The sequence below is a fragment of the Ochotona curzoniae genome, unplaced genomic scaffold, assembly GCF_017591425.1.
Source record: "Ochotona curzoniae isolate NIBS_2020 unplaced genomic scaffold, NIBS_Ocur_1.0 contig_2723, whole genome shotgun sequence".
Classification (NCBI taxonomy): Eukaryota; Metazoa; Chordata; class Mammalia; order Lagomorpha; family Ochotonidae; genus Ochotona; species Ochotona curzoniae.
In genome coordinates, this window is record NW_024465573.1 from 20781925 (window position 1) to 20797173 (window position 15249).

The 15249-nt window shown below is 49.8% G+C and overlaps 1 protein-coding gene across 1 annotated transcript in view; it reads left to right on the forward strand.

Annotated features, from left to right (window-relative positions):
- The window catches only part of ZBTB16 (zinc finger and BTB domain containing 16), a 183166-nt gene that overhangs the window by 19234 nt on the left and 148683 nt on the right, over positions 1 to 15249 (forward strand). The gene's annotated exons all lie outside the window — the stretch shown is intronic.

Here is a 15249-nt window from a genome sequence, read left to right on the forward strand (position 1 = left end):
AGAGATGGAGTGCGTTTTTAATTAATTTGAAGACAGAGGGTTGAGAGCCAGAGGCAGAGATATAGGGGTGGGAGAGAGACAGAGTCCTTCTTCTGTGAGGGCACTTCCAACAGTTAATGGAATCCGAAGGCATGGTCATTTGGTCAAGGGGCATTTTGAAATCTCTATATGATCTTTTCCCAGTAGATATTTTCCTAAACTTGTTGAAAATCCCTAGTTTACAACATTTTCAAAAATTGCCTTTTTTTTTTTTTTTTTGCACCAGGAATGAACTTAACCTTCTGATTCCATTATGGGGTGCGCATTCTGAAGTCTCATTCTTAATACCCTCTGTGTGCCATGCCTAGAACAGCCATAGTTGCTCCACAAACTTGAGTGCTGTGCTGTCACAGACTTAATCCTGGGCAGGTGGGACTTTGATGACATTTGAGGACTAGAATGAAGTGTCAGGAGATGTCCTCACCGAGGCTGTGTTCACCAGTCACACATCCAGCTGCCCCTGTTTCCTGCCTGCCTTCGAGAAACAGTCGGAGAAGGAGCTGAGAGGCTGGCCCTCCCCTTCCCAGACCTGCATCTCACACTCCACCAAGATTGATGAAATGACATGAAACGGACACAAGCCTGTTCTCCTGGGTGGGCGGAGATCCTGGGAGGGAGGCTGCGCAGGCAGGAGCAAAGGAAGTGAGAGCTCGGAGCTGGGCAGCTGGACTGTTGCCGAGCCTCTTACTCACTTTTAATAGAAGTGCAAAGTCTGCCTTCGGCTAACCGTCTGTGCCCCTCCTGCCTTCCGATAGGGGCCGAGACAGCTATCTCTGGCAGGCCAGTGTGCCTGTGGTTGTAGCTCTACGCAATGGCTGCAACCGACTGTGGCACAGAGAGATAAGGGTTCCATCGTTGTGTAACAAGGGCTATGGGCTGTTTGCCCCGTGGGTACTGGCCCCTGGGTAACTGCTAACCTCAACCCAGGAGCCGCGGGGCTTGGAAATGCCGTTCCAGGGCCCCTCGCTGGTTCCACGGATGCCTTTTTGTGGTTGGATAAAGGAAGCTCACGTAGGCCGCCTACAGCGCAGCATGGCCTTGGGCTCTGGGCCTTCGCTTGTTTTGTTTTTTTCTCTTTGTCTCTTTTTAAAGAGAAGCAGAAAGAGGGACAGTCTTGCTTGGCATCTATTACTCTTTGCTCCAAACAAAATCAACAGTACTAAAGTGTCAGCTGAAATCCCACAGGTGGTACAGGCGTCTAGCTCTAAGAACTGGCTTTGGAAACTTGAAGACACACCAACTTTTCTGGCAGCATGGTCTTTGGTTCTAGAGAGCAGAGATAGAAAATGCATTGCATTTTGTGCATCTACTTCCTCCCATCTCTCCCAGCCACATACTGCCCTGTATTTTCTTTTTTTAAAGATTTATTGGAAAGGCAGATTTACGGAGAGAAGGAGATACAGAAAGATCTTCCATCCAATAGCTCACTCCTCAAGTGGCCACAAGGACTGGAGCTGAGCTGATTTGAAGCCAGGAGCCAGGAGCGTCTTCTGGGTCTCCCAAGTGAGTGCAGGATCCTAAAGCTTTGGGCCATCCTTTATTGCTTTGCTTTTCTCAGGCTACAGACAGGTAGCTAAATGGGAAATGGAGTAGCCAGGACATGAAGTAGGGCCCATATGGGATCCAGGTGCTTGCAGGGTGAGGATTTAGCCACTGAGCCATCACACCAGACCCTCCCCCACCTTTCAGGGCAGGTGGGGGCCTCTCACTCTGGATCCCTGATCCAGTAGACCTGATACAATGCAGTGCCCTGGCTCCTGCCCATTTGCTGTCATAGGAGATATATTCGGTGGGGTTTTGTGGCCACCCCATTCTTTTTTTTTTTTAAAGATTTATTTTTATTATTTTTTCATTGGAAAGGCGGATATACAGAGAGGAGAGACAGAGAGGAAGATCTTCCATCCGATGATTCACTCCCCAAGTGAGCGCAACGGGCCGATACTATGCCGATCCGAAGCCCGGAGCCTCCTCTGGGTCTCCCACGCGGGTGCAGGTTCCCAAAGCTTTGGGCTGTCCTCGACTGCTTTCCCAGGCCACAGGCAGGGAGCTGGAAGGGAAGCGGGGCTGCTGGGATTAGAACCGGCGCCCATATGGGATCCCGGGCGTGCAAGTTGAGGACCTTTAACCACTTGCACCACCGCGCCAGGCCCTATTTTTATTTTTTTTAAAGATTTATTTTTATTATTTTTTTATTGGAAAGGCGGATAGACAGAGAGGAGAGACAGAGAGGAAGATCTTCTGTGCGATGATTCACTCCCCAGTTGAGCGCAACGGCCTATGCTATGCTGACCCGAAGCCAGGAGCCTCTTCTGGGTCTCCCACGCGGGTGCAGGGTCCCAAGGTTTTGGGCCGTCCTCGACTGCTTTCCCGGGCCACAGGCAGGGAGCTGGAAGGGAAGCAGGGCTGCCGGGATTAGAACTGGCGCCCATATGGGATCCTGGGCGTGCAAGGCGAGGACCTTTAACCACTTGCGCCACTGTGCCAGGCCCGGCCACCGATTCTAAAATCCTCTGCTGCCTCTCCTTGGAGCCCCCCACCCTCCAGAGGGAGATGTCATTGTTCCCAGGGCAGGTCTTCCATTTTTCGTAACACTCTTAACAAGCCTGGAAGTGCCTCATTCCTGTAGGGTTCTAGGGACCCTGGGACACCACCACAGTGCTCTTTCAGGTGCTGTAGCTACCTGTCTCCTCTGGGGGGGTAGTGGTTTCTGTCCTTCTCACTGTTTTTTGTACCCCATCTCTAGGGAGATGCAGGGTTGCCATTTCTTCGGAAACATCCATTCATTCATTAATTGTTTGGAGAAGCAAAGAGAATGCTCAGCCACTAGCCAGGCCCAAGCCAGAAGCCACGGGAGCCAGGAGTCCCATCTGGGTGTCCCACATGAGTGGCAAGGAACTGAAAACCTGAGTCGTGATCTGCTGTTTGTTGGAGTCTGCATGAGTAGAAAGCTGCAGTCACAGGCAGAGCTGCATGATAGCCTAGTGGCTAAATCCTTGTCTTTGCATGCTCCAGGATCCCATATGGGTACTGGTTCTTGTCCTGGCTGCTCCACTTCCCATCCAGCTTCCTGCTTGTGGCCTGGGAAAGTAATGGAGGATGGTCTAAAACCTTGAGACCCTGCGCCATGTGGGAGATCTGGAAGAAGCTCTTGGCTCCTGGCTTCGGATCAGCTCAGTTCTGGTCATTATGGCCACTTAAGGAGTGAATCAGTGTACAGAAGATTTTTCTTTTTGTCTCTCCTCCTCTCTGTATATTTGCCTTCCCAATAAAAATAAACAATATCTAAAAGAAATCTGCTTAGAAGTAGAGCTGAGGATTGAACTCAGGCATTCAGCTATGGGGCACTGGCCTGTATACTGTTGCCTTAACTGCTGGCCCAATTGTCTACTCCCAGTTGGTACATTTTGTGTTACTGTTTGATCTGATTATATCAGTAATATAACCTGGTCACTGTGACCAGTTTGTAGAAGCACATGCTCACCTGTGTTGTTAAGAGATTTTTTTTTCCTCCTGACATGTCCTTTAAATACTTTCCTCCTGCTTTTTCCATTGCATATCCTGATTATGTCCCTTCTTTGCTACCTGGTTGCTCCCAGAGGCTGTAATGAGAATGCTGTCTGCCTCTCCCACCGTCAGCCTGAATGGTCATTTTCTGGTCTGGAGGCTGCTTCATGCCCACGTAGGGGTCTGGCTCAGGGATGGCCAGGGGAGGGAAGATGTGATTTGAAAGATTCGAAGGTGTGGCTTCTATTGATTTTAGCTTATCTGACCCTTTTGCTGGAAGCTGCTCTTTCCTCAAAGTGTCCAATTGGTTGTAACTTAAAGCAACAGAGAAATGTATATCGTCCCATTCTTGCATTAATTAGGGCTGAGAAATTCATTATGTAAGAATGATAAGAGCTCCTGGGGAACGAGGCTTCAGAACATACTTAGAGATCCATGGCATGGCTGCATGATTCCCAGGTTGCAAGATTCCCAGGTTGCAAACCCTGTGTTGGAGAGGCTGTCAGGAGGCAGAGCAGGAGCCAGGCTTGGGTGCCGAGACAGGTGAGGTGGCCCTGGAGCCCTGTGTGGCCAAGCCCAGATCAGGTGCCCTTCTCTGACCTAGGTGCTGGGCTCCTGCAGAAACCCTGGAGGAGGCTTCCTGGCCTGGTGTCGCTGAGCTGACTTAGAGTCAGCACCTGCAGGAATTGCTGCTCCGACACACGGGCCGTAAGCTGAGGGCTAAAGTGGCCCCTCCCTTTTTGTCATAAAGCTGGTTATAGGTCGGCTCACCCTGGAGCTGGGCTTGTCCTGAATCTCTTGGACCTGCTGGGGTGTTCCATGATGGAGAACACCTGTTCAAATTCCGAAAACCTACCGTGATGATCTGCTGTGATGCTGAGGTAGAAGACGCAAGTGTAGCATGGGTGTGTAGTGACCCCTAACCCCCAGGAATTCTCCCTGAGTTCTGTTTCAGATGGCACCCCTGATAGCCTGCTTCTTTTTTCTTTTCTTTTTTTTTCTTTTTTTAATTCTTGGGTGGAGGCATGACCCGTGGCTAACAGTACATTTTCCATCTCAATCCAGAGTGCAGACAGATATCCTTCAAACCAAAGGTTCCTGGACACTCCAAATTCCTGTATGCTTGGGTGACTTCTTGTTCATTCTTCCTATCCTGTTTCATTTGAAAATATTCATCAGGGCTCACCTGTGGGTAGGTACCATGGTTTGGAGAACTTTCCAGAACTCTCCAGAACAGTGAGGTCCTAGCCATGGATAGTTGAATTTATTCAGTGGGCACCTGCTCTGTGCAAGGCAGTTGTTAAGAGGTATAGATGGGGCTGGCACAGAGGTATAGATAAACTCCTGAAAGACACCCAGTGAAACAGAAAGGACAGAGAAAAATATGTACACCATACATAACTGGCCATGTGCATATATATATTTATATCTCATATATTTATATCTCAGACCATATGCCCAATTATCATGTAAGTGAGGTATATAGGAAAAGCAAAGGAGGAGACTGGAGTGATTCCTAGTGACTGTTCAGGAGGGCTTCAAGGAAGAGGTGGCATTTGACCAATGCTTAGAGGCCGGCTTGGATTTGGACAAGTGAAGACAGGGACTGCTCTTTCAGGTGAACTCTGAGCCAAGTTGTAGCAGTGTGAGTGGGTGGGGACATACACACTGGGAATCATGCTGGAATGGGGGAAGGCGAGGGATAGGGTGGGAGATCAGGCAGGGAAAGAGGATGGGAGCCAGGCTGTGGGGTGCTTTGGATGCCAGGATGGTTCTGCACATTGACAGAGGTTCCTGGAGGTTCCACGACTGAGGTTTTCCAGGAAGGTGGAGCTGGGGAAAGGTAGGATTGTGTGAGAACTCAGAATGCTGGCCTTCCCATTGGGCAAGCAGCCTCCCTTGGGGCCTGCTGGTGGGGTTGTGGATGGTGAAGAGTTTGTGGGCAGCCGGAGTTGGGTGCTAGCCCTTGGTCTGGAGTTGCATCTTTCCCAGCACCTGCTGTCGTGAGTGGCAGTGCAGGGGGACCTTTGGAGGTGGCTCCCTGTCCATCCTTTTGCAGCCTTTGGAGACAGCACATGCAGCCCTGCCCACTCAACCCTGCCCACTCAGCCCTTAGGCTTCAGGGGGAGTTGGGGCATGGCCAGGTGTGCAGCTCTTGGTGTGGAAGTGTTTGCTTTTGGTGGTTGTGACTTCCATTACCCTCCACTGCTGCTTGGACTGTCCATCCCTGCCCCTCTTCCACATCCCAGCTAGCCTGTGCATGTCAGGCTGCTTGGGGAAGTGTTGTCTCGCTGTGTTGGGTGCTCGCTGGCTTCCTAATGTTGTCCCTCACCATGTGCTCTGCTTAGTGCTAAGCTCTGTCTCCTGGTTGAGTTTGTGTGTGTTCTTGTTTTGCTCCCCCAACTGAAACTGAGGTCTGTGGAGATGACGATCCTGGTTCTCCTTTGTCCTTTTGCCACCATGTTGAGCCTGCAGTAGGCACTCAGGCAGTTTACCATGGGCCAAGTGCTTTGCTGGCATCACCACCTTCCAGCCCCACCAGCGTGTAGGAGGTGGGTTCCCTGGACAGGAAATACTTGGGTGGTTATAAATGTGTCCCTGCTGCTGGGGACTGCTGTGGTCATTTGCCCCAAGAGCTGCTTAGTGTAGGGGACCTTGTTCTTTGAGAGGTCATTCGTGATTCCTGCTGATCCCTTAACCCCTGCCTGCCCTTCCCCTCACATCCCTGGTGCTTTCTGGCACTCTCTCCCTGAGGCAGTACAGCCTGGTGGGTAGTCCTCTGTGGGGTGTGTGTTTGAATCTTGATAATCTAAACACTTGCCAGCTCTCTTCATGGTGTATTTCCTCAAATGCAAATGCAGATAGGGTCAGTCTCCTTTGCTGGGGCGAGGCTGGGTGGTGAGTGTATTGCCTCTGTCCATAGCCTCTTAGCAGGTGCTTCCTAAGGGGGTGTCCTTGCCTCTGTCCCCCTCTCCCTGGCCTCCAGGTTCGCTCTGACAGTCCAGTAGTTTACATGAGCACTTCTCTGTGGACGACTTCCAGATATTCACTGCTAGTTGCTTGTTTGTTTTCTTTTTTGTCTGTTCCGGTGCTCCACACATTCCTTTCCGTTTGCCTGCTGGGCACACCAGTCCTGCCAGGAGCCAGGACATGATGTGTCTTGAGCTGTGTTTGTCACCGTCCGCCTTGAATCCTCTCATTCTGTGTCTTGACGTCCTACCAGGGGCTCTGCTCTCTTCCTGGGCACCCAGCTCCAGACTTTGTCCTCCTCTCTGGCTTGCTCAGTCCTGTGTGCCTACTGCTTGCCGTTCGCAGAACTAGATGGTTCTTCTGCCCTCCTATCAAGCTTTCTGCGGTGCCCTCACTGCTGTGGCCCACCACCCATCACATTCTCCCTAGCAGAGCTCTGTTGACAGCCTGAGGTTCTGCTCAGACACCTTCAGTTACCAGCTCTTCCCTCCTCTAGAGAAGATACAGGAGTTCTCTGTCTGACCCACAGCCAGCCAGGTCTCTGGATTCTTTGTGCATCTCTCCTTGGCTTCTCTTTCTTGGTGTATACCTCAAGGGAGAGACTGTTATTCTCATGTCTGTGTGGTCCATTAGTCTTGCCAGTGAAGGGCTGGAGGCTCTCTGAAGAATGGCCATATTCCTGTGGGGAGGAGTGGGCTGAGCTCTCTGAATATCTGCAGTGTGGCCTTTGAGGGTTAACTCCCCAGGTGGTGCTGGGAATAAGGAATGCACAGCTGCTGGCCCTGGGCTCAGGTCCTACTAAGCAGAATCATTTTGGCTTAGGGGAGTTTTCTCTTTAATGGGTGGAAACCTGGTCCTGTTTGGGTCTTTACTGTGTCAGATCTAGAACAGGCAGCAGTGCAGGGCCCGGGAAGGTGGCCAGTTTGCCTCCCTTTCCCATTCACTGTGTTACTGTGCACTGTGCACCTGTCAGATGACAATGAGCCGGCCACCTGTGGACGAAGACCCTGAACCCCTGCTATTGGGTTCCTTTCTTCCCTTTTCTCACCCTCTGTATCTCCACCCAGCAACCATCCTTTGGAGTCACATCCCAATAAGAAACAGTCCTTGAGCGAGACCTTTGCTGCAAGTGGCAGGCAAGGAGTAAGTTAGGGTTTTCCTGGGGATTGTTTCCTATATGGAGTGGGTCTTGGAGAGAGAGGGAAGGGTCTGACCCTTGGCAGGCAAGGATTTTTCCTCTGCAGCTGCTGGTTTGCTAGCCTAGTGATTATGCTGCCACCTTCCTTTTCCACACCTCCCCTTTACTAAGCCTGAGGGAGCACTGTAAGGACAGGGATTGTGGCTTTTTGCTGTCTCAGTGCCCAGACTGGCAGGTAACACAGGATCACGATTGATGTTTGATTTGGGGATTTGAATTAGAGGTAGGTTGGGGAGGGGTCTGGAGTTGGCTCAATTCCCCGGGGAAGGCATCAGTTCTTTGGGAGCTGCCCAGAGATCTTCCCATCTGTACCAGGTTACAGCAGCTTACAGAGGCTGCTGAATGAGCTGGCAGATATGCAGCAGGGTGGGAGTCCTAAAGCACCCAGGAGGGAATGATCTTTGTGCATCTGCTTTGCCCAGGTGCTGCACACCCTCTAGCACTTGAGAATGTGATACAGTTAGGAGCTGGAATCTCCTTCCACTGCACTTTATTGGCAAAGCCCAAGGAGTTGCCTTGGTGCTGTGGAAGGGTCCAGAGGTTTCACAGGCACCCAGCTGGCAGGTGTGGGTACCATCCCTTTGCTTGGGGCCCTGCTGGGGCAGCCAACCAAGCTCAGGGCAGGAAGCGGCTGATTCTGGGTCACTTGGCTGCTCTTGTTAGCTGCTGCTGTGGTGGCTCCTGCAACTGCGGTCTTAGAGTTAGAGGGGACTTGAGGAGCTGCAGAAGGCGAGTGTACTGTCGGCATGCCCCACATATAGACAGGTGACAAAGGCTCTTAGTGGCAGCCTGGCTCCTCTGTAGTTTTGAATGTGGCTCCCTGGGTCTGGGCTTTGGCTCATTCCCAGGATATGGTGTGGATGGCTAGGGGTGGGGTGGTGCCTTCATGAGCATGTGGTTCTGTGAGGTGAGACAAGGAGGCTCAGTGTTGTTGAGACTGTCCTGTCTCATTCCTAGGGAGGATGGGGAGGTCGGATTTGATTTCTGGGATCTCTCTGTGTCGAGGCCTCCCTAATGCCAAAGGCTGTCAGTGGAACCTTCAGCATCCTTGCCCTGAGAGTTTCAGTCCTTTCATCCCTTCATCCCAGATGACTCCTTATGTAACTCCGCTGGGCAGGTTCTGTGCTGCTGTTGGACTCTCACTTCTACTTTGCTGGCCAGAGCTCATGTGCTCTGTGGCTGTCCCTGCGACTCATTCTTGGTGAGATCTGAAAATCCCTGCTGGACTCCCAGCTTCCTTCTGTTCTCTGTTCCCATTTCTTGGTAAGCAGTTTATCTCTGGAGGCTGTTGCAGAAGCATGTATGCTTCCTGCTGTCTCTGCTTACCTGTTTCTGTTCTCCGGGTTTTGACTTTCATTCGCCCTATCGCCTGTTCTGCCATCAGGTGTTACCAGTGAGTCACCACAGGTCTGGCAGGATGGTAAAAAGGCCCTCCTCCTGACTATCTGGCTGCAGAGACCAAAGCCACGTGTGTTCAGAATAGAACCTTCCACCTGATTATCATGACTCTCCCAGTACAACTCCCGACTCATCCTGTGGTACAGGGTCTTGAGTGTGGGTGCATGGAGTATGTTAGGTTGCTGAACCAGCCTGGGGGTGTGGCTGTACTGCTGAGTTTGGTTGCCAGTTCTTGCTTGTGCCTTTCTTTCCCTGAATCTTATTCTGTCGTTCCTTTCCATTTTTCTTTCTTTTTAAAAGTGCGAGACTGTACCTAGCATGAACTATAATTCCTTTTTGCTCCTCAGGCTTGTGGGGACTGCATTCTTGGTATGTAGCTGTGACTGAGGGTGGACCCCAGTCTCTGTGTCTTTGTCCAGTTGGCTGGACAAAGGGAACAAAACCAAGTGGCCTCCCCTCCCCCCCCCCCCCCAACTAGTCAAGCAGTGGTATTCTGGCATCCTGCTCCCTGCAGCCCTTCAGACAAGTCCTGGGACTGGCCAGGCCAGTGCTTCCTGGCTAATGGTTGCCTCTAACCCAGCCCCAACCCAAATCTTTTAGTCTTGGTATCCTCTTGGTGCCCAGGGGGCATGGACAGTGGGGCAAAGAGGAGGGACCAAGGCTGTGTGGGCCCCAGCTCTGTTACAGTGGAGCAGGAGGAGGGCCAGGGGCCAGAGGGGCAGGTCAAAGAGGCCTCTTTTATTTACAGTACTTTCTTTCACTGCCCCCCGGACACAGGAGCTCCGAGAGGCCTCGGTGAAAGGGTACTGTGTTTGTGCATCCAGGCCTTCCAGGGTTTGCTACAAAAGGTGGGGGCACCCAGAGCCCTGAAGGGGCCTTTTGTCACGGGCAGTTTGGCTTAGGGGGAAGGTAGTGGGAGAGGCCAGAGGCCACATGGAGGATGGTGAGCATGTGCCTGTTGGGATCGCTCCAAACTGCTCCTGAAAATCAATTTTGTGGTCTGGAATTGGGGCAGGCGCATCATCTTGATCCTGTCTTTGGAGAACGGATTTCCTCATGAGGGTCTGGTCCTCTCACACCAGTGGTGGTTGGGGATGCAGAGAGGGAGAAAAACTCATTCTTTTTCCTATAATCTCCTCTCTCCAAAGAATAGTTTCATGCCCAGTTTGTTCTTTATTCTTTATTTTTTTTTGATGATTTTTTTTTTTCTGAAAAGAATCTATTTGCAAGACAGAGTTGGGCAAGAAGGGGCAGGGTGGGGAGCGAGATCATTCATCCTCTGGTTCACTCCCTAAATGGTTGCAGCAGCCAGGGTTGGAGCAGATGAAAGCCAGGAGTCTGGAACACCATCTGTGTCTGCTGTGTGGATGACAGGGGCCCAAGTGCTTGGACTGCACTCCACTGCCTTCCCGGGCCATTGGCAAATAGTTGGATTAGAAGCAAAAACAGCTAGGACTTGAATAGGTACTGCAGTAAGAGATGCCGGGAGCTTAGCATACTGTGTCACAATGCCGACTTCTGAAGTTGCATTTTTAGAAAATTAAAAAAGTCACTGAGCCTGGCCTGGTAGTCTAGTGGCTAAAGTCCTCACTTCTCATGCACTGGGATCTCATATAGGCACTAGTTCTTGTCCCCATGATTCTGCTTCCCATCCAGTTTCCTGCTTGTGGCCTAGGAAAGCAATTGAGGATGGCCCAAGGCTTTGGGACCCTGCACCCACATGGCAGACCTGGAAGAATCTCAGATCACCAGCCATTGTGACCACCTGGGGAGTGAATCAGTGGACAAAAGATCTTCCTCTCTGTCTTTTCTTCTCATCTCTGTAAATCTGACTTTCCAATAAAAATGAATAAATCTTAAAAAGAAAAATTCACCAGTGCCTACCCTGACTAGGTGACCCCTGGCAAACTACCAACCTGGACTTCTGGGATATGAGGATTCACACTTTCTTGCCAGTGCCCTTTCGTTGTATCTTTGTAGCCAGGGCTGACATTGTTAGCCTCTACTTGAGAGCCTTAGGCTGCCCAGAGAGTTCTGGGTGGTGAGCAGCTTTGAGGGGTGGGTGGGTGGTGCTGTGTTCCAGGCATAGAGGGGCTGGTCCTTGTTAGCCTTTATTCTCTGCTCCCACAGGGAAAGCCCGCTTTTCTCATGCTTACCCATTTCCTAGGGAGGCAGTGCATGAACAGTGAGGTAAGAAGCTATGAGAGGACACCTTAGAGGGAGACAGGCAAATAACCCAGGAGAGATGGCAGGATGCTGGCTTCTGGCATAGACTCTGGTGTACTCCCAGGCGATGTCTTACACCCCTCAAGCCACTTCTGTGTCCAGCAGCTTGAAGCGACAGGAGCCTGCAGAAAGATGGGAAAGACACATTCACGGAGTTTTCTCTTGTAGCTGGCACTGATTCATTCTGCTCCTGGCTTCTCAGAAGGACTGATCTGCAAGAGAAATGGAGAGCCTGATTTCTGCCTCTGAATCTGCCTGCCTTTTCTTGTTGGTTTATAGAAAACACATCATTTTTTGGGCAGAGGAGGATAGTGTTGAGGCATAGTGGGTAAAGTTTGCTGTCTGCCATATTGGCATCTTATCTGGACAGCGATTCAAGTTCTGGCTCCTCCACTTCCCATCTGGCACCTGGCTGGTGTGGACATTGGGGGAGTAAACCAGTGGGTAGACAGTCTCTTTCTCTTTCTCTTTCTGCCTCTCCAACTCTGACTCTGAAATAGATAAATGAATCTTTAAAGGAAAAATTGACACCCTTATAGCTCTTTGAGGCAGTGCTTCATAGGTAAGGATGGCATCTGGGTGGGGTAAATCAAATGGTCAAAGGACGCTTTATTTTCTTGCTTTTTTGTGTTTAAAATAGTGTTGTTATCACTGTTGTAGACTTGGAGGTCTTGTCTGGTTAAGGCGGTTAAGGTTTTCCCACAAAGTCCCTTAAAAGTATTGTTCTGACTTTCTAGTAAAATAAAACCTGTGTGTGTCCACTTGCAGTCTGAGATGTTGGTTCATCTGAGCCCTGGGATGTTGGGATGGGGTGCGCTTGAGGAAGGTTTGCTCTTGCAGTTGGTGCAGGGCTAGAGCTACCCTTTGGGTGGTAGAGCTGCTGCTGCTTAAAAGGCTGCAGCCTGGGGAGGTTAGTGGGAAACCTGATGGTATAGACAGAAGGCAGGAGGCGGTGGTCCGTGGGCAGAGCCTATGCTGCTCACGTAGGACGTTCCTGTGTGGGCTCAGGCTTGGTGGTTCAGCCTCACAGTGCATCCATCTGAACTGGGAAAGGTGCCCTTCGTTATCACAGGATGTGGTTCTCGACCAGGGACCAATACTCAGTGAACTGATCTAGCGTGGGGCTGGATCTTATTGTCCTTGTTTCAGAAGCCTGGCTTTCCTGGTGTAAGGGGTGGGGGTGGGGGGGGTCTCAGTACTACAGTGGTCCTGAAATAAAAGCCAAGAAGCTTTGAGCTGTCGATTCATTGAGTTTTCCAAGGCCAGAACCTCTGGGATCTATTTTCCCTGATTGCTTAGCCAGCCCACAGCCTGTCCAGGCCGCAGGTCACTGGGAGCTCAACACCAGAGAAACTGGGGCCTGTCCGCATGTTGTGGTGTCCCTAAAGCTGTCTGGAAATGTTGGATGGGGTTTATGGCATCCTTGAAGCATGACTGCCTCCTTTAATCAGGGCTAAGAAAAATAGTGCAAAAGAGAAAGATTGGTGAATCTGCATGCGCCCTGTGGTCTTGGCCTTTATAATCTGTAGGGTTAGCCTGGAAAAAGATGCAGGTTTTTACTCACAAGGAAAGAGAGAAAGAGGCCTGTGGACTAGACACCATTTAATTCTTGGTAAGATGTGAATCTCACTAAAGCAACTGTACGGCTGGATCTGGGGAGAGTCTAACTCAGGGTCTCTGCAGCTTCAGTGAGCTGGGAGTAGTGCATTGCTAAGGTGCCAAGTGCCCATGGGAAGGAGACCAGGGCCTGGGAATTATTCCCATTGAACTAATTATTATTCTTACTCTAGTAGGTTTGAAATCTATTTAACTTTTCAGGGTCCTGCAACCTTTTAAATGTTGCAAGTGTATTCTTTCTGATAGGTTACCTTTCCTCTCCCTGTAGGCTATAATTAGTGTCCTTTACACAAAATTGGCTTAGAATTGGATTTAGAGAAGATAAGAATCAAATTACTAGTATTTATCTTGTAAATTCCAAAAGATCTACTTAAAACACTGTATTGAGAGAAAAAAAAAGAGTATAAGAGAAAAGTTGGTTCTGTGAAAAAGTCAGTGCCTCCTTCTGAGGAAGGCAGGGACACGACAGAGTTAAAGTCCTGGCTTGGAACCTTGTTGGAACCTACAGCCACGCTCGCCCTTGTCTGTTTGGAGCCCTGGTTGAGCTTCTGAGATCCGTTGCCAGGCTATGGATGGTGGAGAGCTGATGTGGTCTTGGCTTTCATTGCCCTTTGGAGGGTTTGGCTTATCTATTAGTTCTGATTTGTGGTAAGGCATAAACCTCTTAAAATAGGCCTATCTTAAAGAGATACACACAACTTTTATCTTGGCATGGCAGGTGGCTAAGCTGTTGAAAGATGGGAGAAAGGACTTTTGTGATCTCTTTGCATGCTTGTGTAAGGGGTCTTTAGCAAGTTCATGAAAAATCCCTAGCAGGAAAAAATTCTGAACAGAATTTTTTTGCATCAAAATGGACTTAATGTTTAACATTTTTTTCCATGAACTTTTTTGAGTGCTGTCGGGTTAGCAGGCAAATTTTAACATGCTACCTGATACAGTCTGTCCCCAGTGGATTTCCAGAAAGTCATGCTGGGAGCAGGCATTCATTTTATTTATTTTTAAAAAACGTTTATTTATTTGAATGGCAGAGCAGCAAGAGAGAAGAGAGAGTGCATTTGCTGATTCTCTCCCCAAATGCTTACATTAGCCAGGGCTGAATGAAGCCAAAGCCACTCGTTCATAGCTCCATGGTATTCTCCCCTATGGTGGTGGGGTCCCCTATATGTGGGTTGTCTTCTACTGCCTTCCCAGACTTACTAGCAGGAGCTGCCTCAGAAGTAGAGCAGCCAGGACTTGAATGGGCACTCATGGGATACTGGCTTAACAAACATCTGCTTAACTTGCTGTGCCACATGCTGGCCCTGGGCATGGGTATTCAGCCAGTGTTTAAGCTGCTTATGTCCTGTATCAGTTCCTCGGTTTGATCCTTGGCTCTGAGTCCTGCTTCCAGCTTCCTATGACACAAACCCTGGGAGGCAGTGGGGATGGTTCAAGAAATTAGGTTCCTGCCACGCACATGGGAAATGTGGATGTTGTGTATAGCTCCTGGCTTCAGCCCCATTCATTGTATTGGATACTCGGGGGAGTTGGGAGTGAGCCAGCTAATGGGAGCTTTCTGTCTGTCTCTCCCTACCTCTCCCCCAACCTCAGTGTTTCTGCTTCTTAAATAATAATTTTGAAAAAAGTCATATTAGAAAATATGCATATGTTTTTAACATTGTTGTCTTGCCAAGGTGCCAGGCAGTACCAACTGAAATGGCTTATTAAACTGCTTGGTGGTGTTGCCGGCACCTATGAGTGTTTTATGGAGGCACGTTTCTGGTGTTGAACTCAGGTCTCTCGCCTCCTGCCAGCCTGGACGTGAGGGTAGCAGGCCAGGTTCCCCCTTCCGCATGGCAGTGTGGCTCTTCACAGGCACTTGGTGACCCACTGCCCTAAGTGTGGCCGTTTTCCCAACAGTGTCTCCTTCAGAGTTCTAATGAATTAAGTGGGTTTCTTCTTCATATTTTTGTACTCATGAGTGTTGATCACAGAAATACAAATGATGGATGGGTTTTAAAGGAGCAGAAATACGTTTTCTGAGCAGTTCTGCTTCTGGGTGTGTAACCCAGAAGAAGTGAATGCAGGAAGTTGAAGGGAGTTCGTGGCAGCGTTATTCACCAAAGTCAAAAGGGGGAAGCAATGCAGACATGCATTGACACGTGAGTGAATAGACAAAATGTGCTAGAAACACACAGAGAAAGGCTGGCAAATGCTAAGCTCTTCTCACAGGGAAATCCTCCACTCTTAATGTTTTAAAAAATTCATTCATTAAAATAATTTCTTAAGTATGGATTTATTTCGAGTGGCAGAGTGAC